General features: G+C 56.8%; 1 protein-coding gene across 5 annotated transcripts in view; it reads right to left on the bottom strand.

Annotated features, from left to right (window-relative positions):
• The window catches only part of ZMIZ1 (zinc finger MIZ-type containing 1), a 233,259-nt gene that overhangs the window by 40,397 nt on the left and 174,346 nt on the right, over positions 1-18,516 (bottom strand). The gene's annotated exons all lie outside the window — the stretch shown is intronic.

Below are 18,516 nucleotides of genomic sequence, written 5' to 3'. Positions count from 1 at the left end.
CCCTTAGAGGCGGCTCTGCCTTTGCTTCAGCCACTGGAAAGGTGCCTTTAGCCCTGAAAGGGAGGAATTTGGGCTTCCCTGGGATCCACCACGGGACCCCTAGCCCAACAGCAGCCATCTGAGGGGTTCCTTGGGGTCCAGAGCAACCCAACACCCAGACTCGGACACCTCACCTGGCCCTATCTTAGGCCCTAGTCTTCACTAGCGAAGTTCCTGATGGCCACACCACAGGGGAAGCAGCAGCCCTGAGGGTCAGTGGACAGGAGAGGGGACTCCAGCCAGGGGATGACGTGACAGCTGAGTTCTCGGTCCCACTGCCTGCACTCGTCTCTCTGCAACTTACCCAGGGAGCCACAGGGACACCGGATTCCCACTCCAGACCTGCCATGGACCTAAACTAGGGCCATCTGCCACAGCATGTGTCTTACAGTCGATGTCATATTGTGCTGTGATTAGTGGTAGGACTTCCTTCCTAGTGGGACATAAATATTGGTGTGCATGACAATGGGGGGCACCTTCTATTACTGGGATGCAGTAGATGTGTCTAGGGACCCCTGTGCCAGAAGATGCTATGGCTCTTCTGAAAGAGAAATGGAAATGAACTCCAGGTCTGAGCATCAGGAGGACACAGGATGCACATCTAGGAGGGTAGGGTGGGAAAATGGCCGACGTTTGCTCCCCAAGATCTTCCTGGCTATTCCGGAACCCGGCAGCCACCACAGGGTGCTTGAGGGAGAAGCAAAAGGAAACCAGATACAAAAGTGAGGGCAGGTCGGGAGTGGCGCCCAGGGCATGTTAGTCCTGGCTTGTCTCAGATGTGTCCTCCTTGGGGGCAGTGACAGGACCTGCATGTCTCTGTACCTGAGGCTGCTGGCAGAGGGGACACGCAGGAGGGGCTGGCCAGATGGACTAGTGGGACGGGCTGGTCTCACCAGAGAGATGGCGGGGGGGGGGGGGTGGGAAGAGGCTGCGTGGCAGGATTTGGGAATTGCCTGGGTTCCAGGTGTGGGGAGGGGGGTGTGGGTGAAGCTGCATTCTCCAGACAAGCCCAGCAGCCAGCAGACAATGAGCCGGTGCGGGTGGAGGAGAGGCAGAGGCTGGGGTCGGGGAGTTAGAGCATCAAAGGGGTGATCGAGCTCACCCGGGCACAGGAGAAGGGCTGCCTGCCCCTTGCCAGGCTGCACTCCAGCTTGAAAAGCAGCCAGGCACCAGAGGCAGCCAAGTGGCCACAGGAAACAAGGCATTTGTTCTTTATGGAGGCGAGCAGGGGACGTTCAGACAGTGAGAGGCCTGGGCTGCTCATTCTGGGGAAGGTGTGCAGACTGGGAAGGGATGGGAGCAGCCATGGGTGGGGAGGGGGGCGTCAGGCGGAAGGTATAGAGACCTGGATGTAAGGGCCAAGCCAGACAATTATCAAATGCACTGCAGCCTGGGGAAGCTACATGCAAAATGAAACAAAGGCATATTAAGTATCAAAGAGCATCTTAGCGACTAAAAAGGCTGCTGGAGAACAGAGGAACTCTGGGTGTATATGAGTGTGCGTGTGTGTGTGTGTGTGTGTGTGTGTGTGTGTGTGTGTGTGTATGTTTGAGAGAGAGGAACAGAGAGAGAGAGACAGAAGGGGGGAGGGAGGAGGAAAGGGAAGAAGGGAGAAAGGAGGGGCTTCTGAGACCCAGGCTTGGGGCAGGACTCAGAGGTGCCCAGGAGGCTGTGGCCACCCCCTGGGGAAGGGGGTGAGGAAGATTCTTGCAGGACGAGGCACAAAGATCCCTTGGGAGCATGCCAGTGGAGTTCACTGCTCAATGAGGAACATTAAGGACCCATTCTCAAATGTTTCCGTGCCATCAGCTCACAGCCATCAGGACCGTGCCATCAGGACCCTCTGAAGTGGCAGCAGGAGCGGGAAAGTCTGGCCTGGGCAGCTGGAGGGCCCTGCCTGGTGAGTTGGGAGCAAGTATGGGCCTCCACGCTGGGCTCCTCCCAGCTCCCCACCCCGCATCTGAGGTCCTGTTCCCCGATCCACCCAAATTCCCCGGGAGCACCTTAAGCCACCTCAGGGAGACATCCCCGCCTCTGCCCCCCACAGAGACCAGTGCAGCCTGATCATCTCTGCAGTGTGCCCCCTTTGCTTCTTGCCTCTTGCAATCACCTTCTGCAGGCCTTGTCCCTTCGCCCCTGAATTACGACAAGCCCGGCCCATCATTTATCTCCGTCTCCAAACCTGCCTCCTGCCAACCCACACTATGCAAGGCGGCCAGAGGAATTTTTCCACAAATGTATTCTGATCACCTCTCTCCAGTCTGTGTCCCCGGAGGCTGTACGCTGCTTGGTAGGGATGGGAGATGTTCAATGGATGCGGAAATGAGTCAGAGAGCCGGGCTATCCGGGGGAAGGTGCGCTTTTGTGTTGTCACAGCAACCCACGGGCCATGATGGGAGCCGAGGGGTTCGCTTCTGCAACCCTGACACCCAGCACGGCCCTTGGCACAGGCCATGCACCAACACAACCAATGCACTGAAGAGAATCGCAACTGATAACCTAAAAGGCGGGAGGGACGGACAGACTGCACTTGCTGCATCCGAGAGCCAGACAATCGGGGTCAACCTGTGACCGGTGCCCTGTGGCTTTTAAACCTGTCAGCAGCTCCCCATTCCCCAGGGGCTGGGACCTGGCCTCAGGAACATCAGCCCCGAAAGGAATCCTATCCGGACGGGTCTAGAGATTGGCGCTGTCATCAAATAACACCTGTAACTGAGTCAATTGACACCTGTTTTGTGACACGCACACCCACTGGCGGGCCACGCCAAAATGGAGTAGGAAAGGTAAGCAGATTACAGAAACAACCTCAGTTCCTATACCTTGGGAGGCTGGCTGCCGCCCTGGGTTCTCTCTGCTCTTGGGTTGACACTGGTGTTCATGTGGACAGTGGCCATCTCACAGGGGATCCCAGAGCACCTCGCCCAGGGCTCCCTGGCCATGATCTTTCCCCCTCCAGCCTCCAGGCCACGCCTTCCCAGCTTCTGACCTTCCTTTCTTCCCCCACCCATGGGGCCTTGGGACCACTGCCCAGGGAAGCTTGGGAGTAAGAGACCACGGGGACTTCTGCCTGCCTGTGTCCGGAGACCAGGATCCCACTCTCCAGAGCCGAGCAGGGAAAAGGAGTAGTGAGGGGCCAGGAGGGGAGGAGGTCAGGCGGGGACTGGTCTCTCCCTGTCATCTATAAAGTGGGAAGACAAGAAGAGGAACCTCTGTTCACAGGCCTGGTGTGAGGAGTCCCAGGATGAAGGAAGGGCCCAAGCTCTAAACCACACGTAAGAAATGGCAAGTCTGCTGTAAAACGCTGACTACCTCCTGCCTCCAGAAGGCAGAGTGGTGGAGAACACACGCTGGAGCCAGTCAGCTCGGGTTCAAATCCCAGCTCAGCCACTTGGCAGCTGTGTGACCTGGGGTGAGTTACTTAGCCTCTCTGTGCTTTGGTCTTCCCTTTAGTAAAATGGGGATAGTAAATATTACCTACCCCCTAAGCTGTCGGGAGGATTAAACCAGCTAATGTACATCAAATGCTAGTACAGTGCCTGGCATATACAAAGGACTATAGGCAAATGAACCGTTTGTGTTGTTACTGAGCACATGGCTCCTTTAAGGATAGAGAGGCTGCCCTGTGTCCCCATCTACATGCTGTTGCTCAAATAAAACACAATTTCTTTCACTCATCTGTAAGAGTGTCACAAAAATGCTTATATACCACAGGCCCGAGCTTGTAGCACCTCTTTCATGCTGGGTGCTCCCTGGGCAGGCAGCGCTGTCCCCCTAGTTCCCAGCTATGCCCGTTTTCCCTGCCAGACTCTCTGAAGCGGGCAAGACGATAGGCCCCCCCACATATCTGAGCCCAGAAGCTGCTCACTTCCAGCCCTGCTCTCGGGCCACGCGGTGCAGGTGGCCAGTTTGGGCAGTTTCCTTCCCCGAGAGCGCCTTCCCCGAGAGCTGCCTGACTTTGCAGCCCCCCTCTCTAACCGGGCTGACAGAGCAGCTGACAAAGGGCCTCTCCTCTGGCCCCACATGAGGGGTGGTTAGCTGGGAGGCCCGGGCAGACCCTCGGCCCCTCCTCAGTCCACATGCCTCTGCGTATCTAGCAGGAGTGGGATGAGTGACAGCAGCCAAGGGCAGGATTCCTGCTCTGACCCATGACCACCAAGCTGTCCGTGGAATTGTTCTTCTGCTGTCCTCCTCTGTGGGCCCACTTCTGTCGGGTCCCCTGGAGATGGAAAAAGGGCCCCTCCCTGCCAGTTCTCCAAGGTCATCTCCTCCCAGAAAACAGCACAGGATGCACATGACCACAGACAGGCAGAGCCGGGGTCAGTGGCTGCTTGGGCTCAGGAGACCCAGCGTCAGCCCTAATGTGGCCACTGACCCAGTGGGCTGGCCTGGGGTCTATGTGCATGCCTCAGAAATGGGGTGACGTCGCCCCAGCATGGACAGGGAGGGTCTGATGGGATCATGAACGTGCAGAGACAGCCCTTTGCTCGCCTGCCCGGCGCCCCCTGCCTCACTGAGCCTCACAAACCCCCAGCGGGGGCGGCCAAGGATGAGGCGGTCCGTATTTTAGGAAGCAGAAACGGAGGCCCAAGAGCAGGTGATTCAAACACAGTAGTGACCCGGGGGCTGGTCCAGGATGGCTTCTCTTTCATCTCCCTGCGTCTGTGGTGTCACAGATCTGAGAACAGGCACGTCCCCAGGAGGCAGCTCTGTGCCTCCTGCCCACCTCTCATCCGTGAGTTGGCGCCATCCCAGCTTCTTGTCCCACGGTCTGCACCAACTTCCTGTGTGACCTCTGGCAACTTCCTCCTGTCTCAGGGCCATATGTGAGAGGGGGGCAGGTGCTGTGCTCTCTGAGGTCTGTGGCTCCACGAATCAGCCCTGGTCTCATAAGGGGGGTCACATCTCTCAGGGCTGAGGGCAGCCTCCACCCTTCTTAATCCTGCAGGTGCTGTGGGATTGTGGGATGAGCTACGTGTCCTCATGTCTGGCCTGGACGCTTCCCTCCCCGGGTTATAGAAGGAAAGGGCTCCAGAGATCTCACCTTGCCCAGGTACCCCATTTAATAAATCCAGGGGTCCAGAGCAGGGAGTGGGAGTGCTGAGGTCTGAGAGCAGGACCCGGGGGTAATGGGGGTTGGGGAGGGGGTAGGACTTCCCTCTGGTTACAGAAAACATCGTTCCTGGGGGGTTGTGGGCTGGACTTTGGTTGACCCTGACAGCTGACCCCTGGACCATAAAACAAGAGGTACTTTCCTTGTGAGAAAATCTTACTCTTCTGCAAAAACAGCTGTATCATTGTACTACCACCACCGGCAGGGGCACGCTGTCCTCAGTTTCAACTGCTGGTTTTTCTAGATCAATCCCACACTCTGCTCCCTGCTCTGTCACCTGCCATCACTGTGGGGGTAGGAAAGTCAAGACAAGGAGGAATCATCTGCTGGCCCTCTGGCCGCCAGTGGCCCTCTCCCCCTCTCCTTGTCTGCCTGCCCTTTGTATCTGCGCACACTCTCAGGCCCCACACGTGGGGAGGATGGACCAGGCTGGCGGTGTGGCTGGCCCCGGATGAGCACGGAGGCTCCTGGCCTGCCTTGCCCGGCCCTACCTGCATCCTTGTGCTCAGCATCCTGCCATCTCGGGTCCTTGCATGGCCAGAGAGGGCCTCTGGGCTGTGTCCTTCCTCCCAGAAGGCTCTACACATGCTCCCACCCCTCTCCCCTTGGGTTGTCTAGGTTGGCAGGAGCTAGGAGGCTCAAGGCATGTGAACTCACCCTGGGAACTGAACTCCAGGGGACCTTAGAGCCTGAGTTGTAGGGATGATTCCCAACCCAAACCGGTTTGGCTGTCCTTCATCCTGCTGGGCAGGTCCTCAGACCCCAGAGGAGATGTCAGACAGGTTGAGCCTGTCCGTGGGCTTTAGGAAAATCCCAGCCTGGAAAATTCCCTGCCTACTTCACTCCACCACCTAGAGCCTTCCAGGATAACTGGTTCAAGTTGAAAAGACAACCGAAACAAGCTCAAGGGGCCATTTTCATCAGAAAGAGAATGCCCCCTTTTCCTTAGTGGTGCCTCTCGGTCCTGCCAGCCTGGGGGATGGGCCTGGGCAGAGGCCATGGGCCAAACTGCTGCTGTCGCTAAGACCAGCTGGCAGGGAGCCATCACTGTGTCCTGTGCCCCTGCGAGGGGTGTGTGAGCTGGCTGTGGACCCTCATAAGCTACCTGGTCGTGGAGTGGCCACAGCCCCCATCATAGAGATGAAGGGCAGGCACAGAGAAGCTGGGGAACCTGGCTCAGGGCACACCTGAGCATGTGACAGGCTAGGACCAAGGCAGGAGTTTCTCCTCTTACCCCAGGGACATCTGCTGCTAACAGGGTAAGGGTAGGGGTCTAGACCACCTCAGCTGAAAGTTATACAGCATTAATAGCAAAGCAAGCATGCTGGGGAGGGGATGACCCCAGACACCCCACAACAGACTGAAGCCAGGTGGCCTCTGTGCATCTGTCCCCCCCCCCATTCTGGGGGGACATGGGTTCCAAAAGGACAGGTCCTTTGGCTACTCAAGGATTGACCAGAATATCCACTGGGAGGAGGGTCCTGAGAGTCAAGAAGTCTCCCTAGCTCCATTTTGCTCCAAGGTGCCACCCAAGCAAGATGGAGAGCTCTCCCCATACTGTTGGCCCTGGCATGGCACGCCCACTGGGTCTGCAAGACCAGACCTGGGCCACATGGGCACACAGTGTGCCCCCAGGAGCCATGGAAGCTGTATGCCCCTCATTCCAGCAGGTGCCACCCGGAGAGCCGGTTTCTGTCCTGTATGTATAGTTTCTCCTGGGGCCTGAACACTCACTCTCAGGTAATGGGGGGGCGGGGGCAGTGACAGGAATCCAGTTCTTCCCTGGGTAGCTGACTTTGCTGAGGCTTTCTAGCTCAGTACTTGGCAGTGGGTCTATGTCCTCCTTCCTCCCGCCCCTAGCATAAGGAGAGGTCGGAGTGGAGCCAGGCCCTTCCCAGGCTCGACCAGAAGCCGAGTCTAACCATCATGCTTGTCCATCTTCAAGGAAGGCAAGGGGGCCGTGAGTCTGGGGGGTGGGGGTGAGAGGCCTGGCTGTGCACTCCCATCATTAGCTCTGACCCCGGTGGCCAAACCCAGGCTCTTGGCCCTCGTGGGAGCTGGAGCCGACAGCAAACCCCAAGACCCTCAAATGGAGGTTCCCTTTCACCTAGCCTAGGCTCACGAAGCCAGAGAAGACCGTCCTGGGGTCTTGAGACCAGGCCTTGGGAAAGGTGCCGATCCCAGGGCGCCTTTGTTTCTATAAAGGAACCACCTGGAAAGCATCCCGGCCCCAGAGTGACTGAGGGTGTGTGTGTCATGGGGACAAGGACAAGAGAGAGACTTGGGGCAGGTGGCGCTTTGCCTGGTGATCCAGGTACTTGACTACTGAGAATTGACTTTAGGTCACTCACTGCTCTTTGAGAAAGAGCAAGTTGAGAAAAGACCCGCTGGCCAGAGCCCCAGCTCTTTTGCCTCCAAGTATTTGGACCACCCCTAATCCTTCTCCGCCTCCCCTGGCTCAGGGACCTCCTTAACCGGCAACAGTCTCAGGTTCACGGTACAAGAGAGGCAGACGATGCTTCCCTCCTCCCCAGCCTGGGCTCTCGAAGGGAAGACTAAACGATACAAAGGCTTGGGCGGCACAACAAGTGGGTTAAGGGTGGGGACAGAATTCCTGCTCTGGTGCCAGGCACTCTGCAAATCAGGCCCGTGTTTTAGCTCGGGGGCAGGTGACCTGGCCCCATGCTGTGGGAGATGACAGCCTTCCAGTGCGTTCTCTACCCAAATCCGTGTTGCAGGGTTCTTTTCTCTTATCCACGCACCCAGCAAGAGCAGCCCACTGCCCGCACATGTCATGTTTCTGCCTTGGCTTTCTAGCGGATCGCTTCCTTCCTGAGAAGCCCTGAGTGTGGATATTTGATGGGACCCCGGTAGCCACCCATGGCTGGCTGTTGCCACGTCTCCAGGTGCCTAGCGGGGGTTGGCAGTGGGTAACCTAACCTGGCTGCCTGAAACACCAGAACGGTCCCACTGTGCTTCCCTAAACTTCCCGGTTTAGTTCCGGGGCTTCCGGGCTAGCAGTTTAGCACTGCTTCCCGGTGCAGTTTGGCGACTATCTCATATTGTCGACTTGTTTTAGTTATGGATAGGTGGACACCACTCGAAGAAAAGATGACTTAGAGACTGAATTTATAGAACACGGGGGAGGGGCGGTGGGCAGGAAATGGGAGAGGAGTTTTCTCTTTGCAGAAGCTCCTTTATGAGATGAAATGATTCTCTGCGAGGTTTCTTTAAATATCCAGCTGCCTTGTTGCAATGAAAATAATCATTTATAAGAATTCCATTGACATACAGTACTTCCTGGCTGCACCTGTTTCTTAGAGAGTAACACATCTGGGTGATGTCTGCGTGAATCGGTGTCCTGGATGGTGAGGTCCCGGGGCAGGACCGAACCACCTGGGTCTCCAGGCCAGGGGGGTTCCAATTTTGCCTGTGCATCAGAATCATCTGGAAGGCTTGTTGAAACACAGAGTGCTGGCCCCCAGTGGGGTGTCTGATTCAGCGGGGGTGGGAAGGAACCCAAGAATTTGCATCTCTAGCCAGTTCCGAGGCGATGCTGATGCTGCTGGTCTGAGAACCCCGCTTTGGAGAACCACTGCTCTGGACCAAGGGGGGAGCTCAATTGCCATTTGCTGCGTGATTGGAGAAAGGAGGAAAAATTCCTCCCTTTCCCTCTTTGGGTTCAGAAGGCACACAGGCTCTCAGGTCAAGGGGAACTGTGTGCTTGGCACATGATCTCTAACACTGTCGGCTGACTTCCCTGATTGTTACGTTCAAGGCCCTGGCGGTCTGACCCTGGCCTCTCTTCCTGGCCCCGGGTATAGGAGAAAAACACTGGGCAGGGAGTCCAAAGTGGGTGAGTCCAGGTTTTATCTACTAGCTGTGGGCTGTGTGGTCTTGGGCAAGGTCCTGGCCGGTGTGTGTACCTCTTTCTTCACCTGCAGGTAAAACAATCTCACCTACACACTCTGAAGGTGTTAACAGGGCAACCCTGACAGTGGCTCCTGTGGATGGAGAACTGGACTCAGGCCAGCCCCTGTTCTGAGCCCTTTGCACACACTGTCTCACGCAAGCCTACACTCTGTGAGGTATCTACTGTAGTCTCCCCAGAACTTGCTGGTGTGTTAGCTGTATGGTCCTGAGCCCTCTCTGCCCTGGTACCTGCCTCCCGGAGTGGCTGGGAGGTCCTGCGGGGCTCAGCATGGCTGTAGCTCTCGGGAGGCAGCCCCAGGTAAGGCAGGCGGCGGGGGGGGGGGGGGGGGTGCAGACAGCAGCCTGGGCCACCTTCATTCAGGCCTGGCTCCCTGTTTCTGTTCCAGAGCAGCTGGGGGAGGGAGCCGTCATTTGTTTAGGCCTCTGCAGTGTTTAATCACCATGCAGCTCTGCCTCCCTCCTCCCCACCCCAGCACTTGCTCTCTCCCTGCAGGAAACGGCTCTCTGCCTTCTGCCTCCGATGGAAGCCATGAAAAATTAACACAGCACCCAGAGAGAAGGAAACACCGGGGCAGGGAGGGGCGTCGGAGCCAGATGACCGGCTGGTCCCAGCCCAGCAGGCACCTTCTAGTTGGGCCAGCTGGATCCTGAGGAGGCTTCTCAAGGGCCTGCTTGTCACATAACTGACCACCGAGCAGGGCCTCAGGGTCTGGACGGCCATCAGCCTGGGCGTCCGGAGCAAACCCAGCTGCCCCTGAGGGAGCGGCAGTGCAGGGCCTTCCTGGGATCTCAAACCCCTGGAGGATCTGAGGACCAGGCTGTCCTCCCCGCCTCTGTCCTGAAGACAGCCAGGCCATGCCGGGACATGCCCTCGTGAAGGTCAACTGCGAGCCAGGCAGAAACTCGACACATCCCTTCTCTCCGTTCGTTTTCCTGACAGTCCTGTGATGTCAGGATCACTACCCCCATTTTCCAGGAGGAAACTGGCATGCAGAGAGGTTAAGGAATCTGCCCAAGGACAATCACCCAGAACAACCTGCAGAACGGGACTGTCCATTTTTAATTAACACGATTACTTTCTACGCACACAACAGACAAATCCGTTCTCCTCGTGAAGCTAACAGTTCCGACAGAGATGCGAAGAGGGAGTGGGGCCCACATATGCTGGCCTCCAAACGCCTGATTCTTCCATGGCATCTGACGGTTCCACCTGTTACACCTCACCACCCTCCCTGCTTAACTTCCCAAACGTTACTTTGAAGAAGTAATGTGTGCCCGTGATTAAAACCATGCAGAAGCAGGAGAAGGGCACGAGCCCAAACCAGCCTCCTCCGACCCCAGTCTTGTGGCCCAGCCCATCTCAATCAGGGTGAATCATGCCAGAAGCTTTAGGTTTTACTTCCAGAGCTATTTTGTCATTTGCATACGTCATGGCCTTTGCTACGTCCAGCTGGAAGGTTCTCACCCCGGATATGCACACGGTTCATCCCCTCACCCAGTTGTCCTCACTCGGTGAGGGCTCTCCCGACCCTTTCCAGTTTATAGATTGTAATATCTCCCCTGCCACCAGATTCCCTCTGTTTCCCTCCCCTGAGCGATCCTTCTCCACAGCTATTACTTTTTATCCTGATGCCCCACTCCCTGAACCAGAGCAAAAACTCGTCCTAGGCAGGGGTTTCTTTCTTTCTTTCTTTCTTTCTTTCTTTCTTTCTTTCTTTCTTTTCTTTCTTTCTTTCTTTCTTCTTTCTTTCTTTCTTCCTTCCTTCCTTCCTTCCTTCTTTCCTTTCCTTCCTTCCTTCCTTCCTTCCTTCCTTCCTTCCTTCTTTCCTTTCCTTCCTTCCTTCCTTCCTTCCTTCCTTCCTTCCTTCCTTCCTTCTTTCCTTTCCCTTCCTTCCTTCCTTCCTTCCTTCCTTCCTTCCTTCTTTCCTTTCCTTTTCCTTCCTTCCTTCCTTCCTTCCTTCCTTCCTTCCTTCCTTCCTTCTTTCCTTTCCTTCCTTCCATTCTTTTTCTTTCTTTTTTTAACGCTTTGTTTGAGAGACAGAGAGAGAAAGACAGAGTGCGAGTGGGGGAGGGGCAGAGAGAGAAGGAGACACAGAATCCGAAGCAGGCTCTGGGCTCTGAGCTGTCAGCACAGAGCCCGACGCCGGCCTCAAACTCACAAACTGTGAGATCATGACCTGAGCTGCACTAGGACACTTACCCGACGGAGCCACCAGGCGCCCCCCCTAAGCAGGGGTTTCTGTGTACTACGTTCACTGCCACATCCTCAGTGCCTAGAACAATGCCCAGCACACGGGTAGCAACATGAATGGAAGAGCTGGGTGTGGACACAGCACTAGTGGGCAGAGCCCGCCCTGATACAAAGGGTGGCATGATCTATGTGCTATTCTCAGCCTTTCTTAAGAACACATGTTGCAGCTCAAAGAGACCGTCACTCCCGGAAGACAGGATGGAGCCTTTTCTATCTCTTGTCTCTCCAAAGATCCAGCCTGGTCTGGGGCACACAGGAGATGCTCAGAGCACAGAATGACCAGAGTGGAAACCCCGCCCCCCGAAAAAGGCAAAACAACACATGGTCTAGAAGATGATATAGGAGAATAGCTCCATGACCTTGGGATTGAGGAAGATTCTCAAAGAAGACTGCGAGCACTAGCCATAAGGGAAAGTTGATAAATTATCCAACATGAGAGCAAAGAAGTTCTGCGATACCAAAATATCCCATTAAGAGAATGAAAAAGCTGCCTCGGGGTGGCGGGAGAGTCTAGAAGATACAGGAGACACACAGCGCATTGTGAGGCCCAGGTGCAAGGGCTCTGGGGAGTAGGGCTCCCCAAGACTGTCTGCGGCGACCCAGGGAGCTTCTCAGAAGAGGCGCAAAGTGACCCCCATCTCCCTCCTCCCCCAGCTCTGGCCTCTTCCTCCTTCTTTCTGAAAAACCAGAGACTTAAGACAGACAGAAGAACCCCAGCCCCCCTTCTCTGCCCCATGCAGAGATAACCAAGCAAGAAAAAACAAATTAAAGAGCCCAGGAGCCTGGCGGGGCCTTGGGAAGTTTGGTTTGACAGGGCAACAGCATTTAACAAAGCTCAGATCATCCATCACTGGGGCCCAGTCATTTAGATACTGGGCATTTGATTAAACTAATATGGGCGGCTGGGGCAAGGCATGGCTGGGCGCTTCCTACCCTCGCCTACAAATTAGACCGTCACACACAATCCGATTACCTTGACTGCCACATTTATCTCTGGAGAGGGGCCATCCATCACTCCTCAGCAGCTGGCTCTGTGCCTCCTGTAGGAGGGGAGGTAAGTGCGCCCCCAAGTTTCAGCAGGCGGTGCTCACTCCGTTGTTCATTCCACCACCCACTCAGCAGACACTGTCCCAAATGCCCACCCTGGGGCCGGCCTCAGGCTGGGCATGGGGTACAAGCAGACACAGTCCTTGCCAATAAGGATCTCACGGAGGGCTCATGACAGGGCACGTCTCTGAGTTGGCACAAGGAGGGCCCAGCTTTGCCCCCAGTTCCCTCTCCTCCATCCGGGACTCCGGGTGTGTCGTGCCACTGATCTGGTCCTCAGCTTTGCACCTGTGAAGTGGGGTGACAACACAGTGCAGCACCGTCCGGAAGAACTTCCGCGGTGACGGACGTGTCCTGTATCCGTACTGCCCACACTGCAGCCGCAGGCCCCGTGTGACGACCGAGCGCTGGAAACGTGGCCACGGTGAGGAGTGAGTGTGCTCAACTGTATTTAACTCTTTCTACTGCATGAAACGTAAACAGCCACACGGGGCTCTGGCTCCGGTGCCAGACGTTGCAAATACAATGGTACCAGACAGCCTTAAAATGGCCAGTGCAAAGTTCTGCACGGGATGAGTGCTCCCCGAAGGCCAGGCCCCTTCCTTCTCAAAGGGAGGACGCGATTCGGAGGCCGAGGATCACGGCAGCTGTTACCTGAAGGCCCTGAACTGATAACAGGGTCACCTCTGTCATTTCCTAGTCCAGCGGGGTGGGTACGCTCCCACTTGAAAGAAAAAGCAGATTTACAGACCATCAAGTGGCAAGGGCAGGACTCAGGTCCAGGTCTTTATGGTCTCGAACCCCTGTTTTCCCAAGGGACGCTGGAACTTAAGAGTCCAGTCTTTAGACGTCCGGCTGGCCGCAGACATCTCATAAAACCGGAGTCTGGAAAGGGGCAGGCTACCCAGGTGGCGCACGGGAGGGAGCAGAGGCTCGGGGTGGGGCCTGCGAGGGCAGGTCAGCGGGGCAGGCGGGGGGTAGCAGCCTCTCCCCCAACCACCCCCAGTCTGCGGATGCCATCGGTGTCTTCTCAGTGCCAGAGCTGAGGAGGTGGGTGCCGGGCGGGGAGGCGCCCCAGAGTCACTCGGCCAAGCCCACGGTGGCCCCGAGGCCCCGCCTAGCACGGGGCAGAGCTGAGGCAGCCAACAGAATTCGTGGTTCTAAATATACCACATCTAGATGGGGTCCCGTCCTGAGGCTTTTGCAGAGTGACCAGGGCAACCAGGCATGGAGCCTCGGTGGCACCGGGACCAGGAAGCAAGAAAGATCAGGGACATCAGGCTTCCTCCCGCTTTACAGGATGCCAGTCAGCACAGGCCGGAAGGCTGGCAGCGGTGCGGGAACCAGCTTCTGGCACCAGGCACCTAAGGGCCCTGGGTGAGTTGCGTCCCCTTCCAGGGCTGCAGTGGGGGCGAGAGGTGCTAACAAGCAGGTGCAGCACCCCACAAATGCTCTCTCACTGGGACCTGTTCCAGTGATCGGTACCACCTGATGTCTCAGGGCAAGTCAGAGGCCAGCTGAGCCCCTCAGCCTGTGTGCGGGGCTGGGAAGGCTGGAGAGACAGCACCTAGGACGGAGCACTCCAATAGGGGCCCGAAGACCCCCATCCCTCACTGACTGGCTGCGTGACCTGGCAGAGGCCGCATCACCCTCGGGGGCTCCTTTCTTTATCAAAAACAAGAATAAAATCCCAAGCCCACGCAACCCCCTCTGTGAGGATCAGAAGGAACATGCGAACGCATTTGTAACCTGGAAATGGACAAATCTGATAGAATCTAAGTGTGCCAGGCGGGGGAGGGGCGAGGGCTTTCCCAATAATTTCAGAACAGTCTGACCCTAGAGAGAAATCGCTTCCCTGGGAGAAGACAGGCCCCCTGCAGACACAGCCAGAGCTTTGGAGCAGTCTTCAGACACCCAAGAGATGTCCAGCTGGCAGTGAACTTCTCATAGAACCAGAGGCTGGAAAGGGACAGGCACCGGTCAGTGGAGGCCCACCTTGTGAGCCTCTCCTCAAATTTGCTGCGGTGGTGGCCAGCAGGCTCTTCCAGGAGCAGGCTGGCCTGGGCAGCTGGGTAGGATGCAGGGGACACACTGCCGCTGTAGGAGGGAACAGGCTGCCCTGGATGGAATGTAGGAGGTTCCTGGGGGGAGATGCCCATCGGACTGGGAGATGAGAAGGGAAGGCTGTGAGGTGGGAGCCAGACCAGAAGAGTCCAGAGAGATGGGGTGGCCTGGAAGAACCATATAGGAGATGGGAGTGGGGAGCAGGCCATAGCAGGGGAGCTGAGGAGGCCTCTTGGAACACCCCCTCCCCCCAGAGTCACCCTTCTCCGCTGTCCCAGTTGATGGTACACTTAGCCACTCACACATTAGTATAAATGAATTTGTAACAAACTGTGCCAAGACGGGCCAGGAGCAGTAATTGCAGGAGAAAGAATGAGGTGGGGGAAGGTGGCAGGCAGCCCTCCCTAGTAAGCCACCTGCTCAAAGGCAAGGGAGACACCCCAAGAGTTCCCCAACGGGGACCTTCTGCTGCCAGGACCACCAGTCCTCCCCCCACCCCTCTCCACAATGCCAAAATGCCAACACTCTTTTGTTGCCACTTAAACCAATTTGGGGGTAATTCTGCAGGCAATTGTCTTCCGATTTACAATGCGGCTCAGTGATTGCATCGAGGCTGATGGTTCAGGCTGTAATTGTATGGTAATCACTTCTGTTTATGATCGATGCGGAAATCACTATTGTTTTCCAGCAGGCTTGTTAAATCAAAAAAGTGCAGGGGTGGGAAGGGAGGGTTTATTTCTGTGAGTTGGAGCCCCGGGAAAATGAAATTAAGCAGAGCAACCCAGCGTGGGGGGGGGGGGGGGAAGGTAGCTCTGACGGCAAAGGAAACCTCATCGGCTCAGAACTGAGACAGAGACAGGCGGGGACACAGAGATGCAGAGACAGCGAGAGATGTGGAAGATGCAGGTGGAGAGACACAGGGAGGCAAGCAGGGAAGCCCAGGGAATGACCAGGCTTGGGATAGACATGGTCGGATACTCAGATACACAGGTGCCCACAGACTCCACCGCTCATACACGCAGAGACACCAAGACAGAGGTACTAAAAAAATCCCCGTGCTATGCACGCCCAACACTTCACCAGACTTGCTCTCGCCCAGTCCCGGAGAGGTGGGACGGCCCAGGTGCCAGCTGGCTGGCCTCACACTACCTGCCCCTCAGGGTTGGGGCACCCTGCCTGCCCCATCTGGGATCTGCCTGCCTTCCCCTAGCCCCTGCCCCAAGGCCACCTACCTGCTGCCTGGAAACAGGGTGGCAGATGGCACCTGGGGGGCTCAGGTGGCAGGAGCAGGGCAGTGTTGTGAGCTGAGCCACTGCTGCGGGGAACAGGGGGAGCTGCCCACCTGGTGGGCAGAAATCCGAACCTCCCAGAGGCTGTAGGGAACAGGCCCGGGCCAGGGGAGAGGCAACGCCCCCCAGGGCGGCCACGGGCACTCCATGGCACCACAGGACTGAGCCAGCCCAGGCTGGAGGCCAAGAGCCACAGGGAGCGAGCAGGCACCAGCTGCAGCAGCTCAGACAAACCTGTAGGTTGCAGGCCGCGCTTGGCTACAAGGCGTGTGTTTTTTTCAACCACATGCCCTTCTTCCCCAGCCAAAGTGCATGGAGACCATGGGGCAACGTACTGAAGAGCACGTCCACGGTGAAAACATCAGGTGTTTGCTTCCCTGTCAGCTCTCCTCGCACTGCCTGCCCCCTTGTACCTGTCTAACCGCCCTCCCCACTTCACAGTTCACCTCGCCAGGGAAGCCCTTCCCCACCCGAGTGGATCCTCCTCTCCTGGGCCCCATGGTACCCAGCTTCGGCGTGGGCTTGAAGGCCACCCTGACCTACCGGTGTGGCTTTCCTTAAACCCCGAGCGGCCGCCTCTGCTGTCATGTCCCGCATGTCGCCCTTACAGGCGGTCAAGGCTGTGGCTGGCAAGTGGGAGGATCAGCCCTCCTCGAATGGAGGAGAGGGCCGTGTCCTGTCCCCTGCAGGCCCTCCTCGGCCTGCGTTCGGGCTCTGAACTTGCCCCGGCCTGGCCCTCAAACGGGCCACCCCCAGCCGGGCTGGGCCCTGAACCGGGGCGCCCTGGCTGCCTAATTAGGGGCTCCGTAGGGTATGCCAGGCAGCCGCTGGAAAACCTTAGAAGTGGAACGATCACTCCCTAATTGGACTTCCAGGATTCCGCCTAAGAAAACAGACTGCTTCTCCCCCAGGGACTTTGCCGCTGAAGTATATACAAACAAGGGATAGTTGTTCAACATTAAAAACAAAGTTGGCTAAAACGAGAATTGAAACTACAGTCGAGTTGTCTAGATGGAGAGGGATCCCCCCAAGGGTGGGGAGTATCTGTGTGCGTGGCCGTGTGCATGCGCGCGCGGGCACGCGTGTCCACTGGGGCAGGCTCCACGTCCGGCAGGTGGCCCTCTTTTGGGGTCATTGTCTCATCCTTTCTCTGCTCAGGCTACCGTAACCAAGGTTCCCATCCTATGGTCTGGACCCCACACCCCCTTAGGCGCTATCACTGGTGGGCACTGAGGTAAAAGACCAGAGAGCCTCAACTCTAGCCTGACTCCTACCCTCAGTCTCCCTATCTGCCCAGGGTTGGTAATGACAGTAGCTCCCCTCCCAGGGGAGAGAAGGTACCACCTGGGTAGAAGCACATTTTTAGACTCTGACGAGCTCTGGAAACATCTGATATGTGTACTCCCTGCTCCAACTTGTAACCTCAAATCTGGGGGCATAGGGGCAGCCAATGACCCCTGGCTTCTGTTTATTTAGCACCCTGAAGTCAGGTCCTTGGGTGGGAAGTTTAAGGTAAGGCCACCAACCCAGGGTGTTTCCTCTCCCCACACCAACCCCTTAAAGGGGAGCTAACAGAACTGGCAACAGGATGCTGAGGCCCGCAGAAGGCTGGGACCAGCTCGAGTGGGAGCCGCTCCCTGCGTAGGCGTCTGTGGTCAGGGGACAGGGCTGTGAGGTCACAGAGACCCAGACTGCCCTGGGTCGGTCAACCCTAGTGCTAAGGAGGACAGGAATTAATGGCCCCATTTTTCAGATGGGGAAAGCGGGGGCCCTGAGAGGCAAGTGACTTCTCGTGAGGGGTGGAACACAGCAGTATATGACTCTACAGAGCTCTGATATCCCAACAATCTGCAAGTCTCTCTCTCTCTCTCTCTCTCTCTCTCTCTCTCTCTCTCCAAGTAGCTCTGACAGCATTCACAGAATTCCTCTGCCATCCCCGAAACAGGCAGAAAGGAAGCTGTGGATAGTCAGGGCTCATTTCCCCGGGAAGCCATAGAACACCCTTTCCTGAGGGCTGGGAGGGTCCAGAGTCCTCTTCCTGAGGACGACACAGGCCTTCTGGGGTCAGCTCCAGCAAGCCTTCCCAGGCCCTCCCCTAGTCCCTGGAGTGATGCACAGAGAAGGCCACTGGGCTATATGCCCTTGGCCATCTCTCAGGGGGAAGAATATCCCTAGAAACATCCAGGCCTCGGGGTGAGCCCCTCTCTCAGAGCTCCAAGTCTGTCTTCCAGTTTGAGAGGGCCAGGGGCATGCCTGCACTGGGGAAGGGACAGCACTGGGCCAGACACATTGACTGCCTTTATCTTGGGACACCTTCTACTTGTGGGCCCCAGTGGAGTCGAGAACCATCCTCCTACCCTAGCATAACGATAACAACGGATATTTATGAAGCGTGTCCTTGTGCCAGGCACATGGACCCGGTGGGTGCTCCCAGCAATCTCAAGGTCGCTGCTATCGTCATCCCCGTTTCTAGATGCGGAGGCTGAGGGGTCACAGAGCCTCAGTACTTGCCTGAGGTCACACAACTGGTAAGACGAGGGGTTGGCCACACACGGCCCGGCCCCGCCTCTCCCTTGCACCGGCCTGCACGGCGAGAGGGCTGATGTGGACACCTGTGTGCCCCACAGGGACGAGAACATGTCACACACACCACCCGGTTCCTGCAGCACAGACACACTCCCAACACCCCTGTGCTCGCAAATCTATGCAAACCCACAAGAGCACTGCTGTAATACATTCATCCAACAACCATTCAACTTATAAATGTCCCCCGCATGTCCACA

The sequence above is a fragment of the Felis catus genome, chromosome D2 (genome assembly GCF_018350175.1).
Source record: "Felis catus isolate Fca126 chromosome D2, F.catus_Fca126_mat1.0, whole genome shotgun sequence".
NCBI lineage: Eukaryota > Metazoa > Chordata > Mammalia > Carnivora > Felidae > Felis > Felis catus.
The sequence above is the reverse complement of the archived record's forward strand: the minus strand, read 5'-3'. Positions and strand labels throughout refer to the sequence as shown.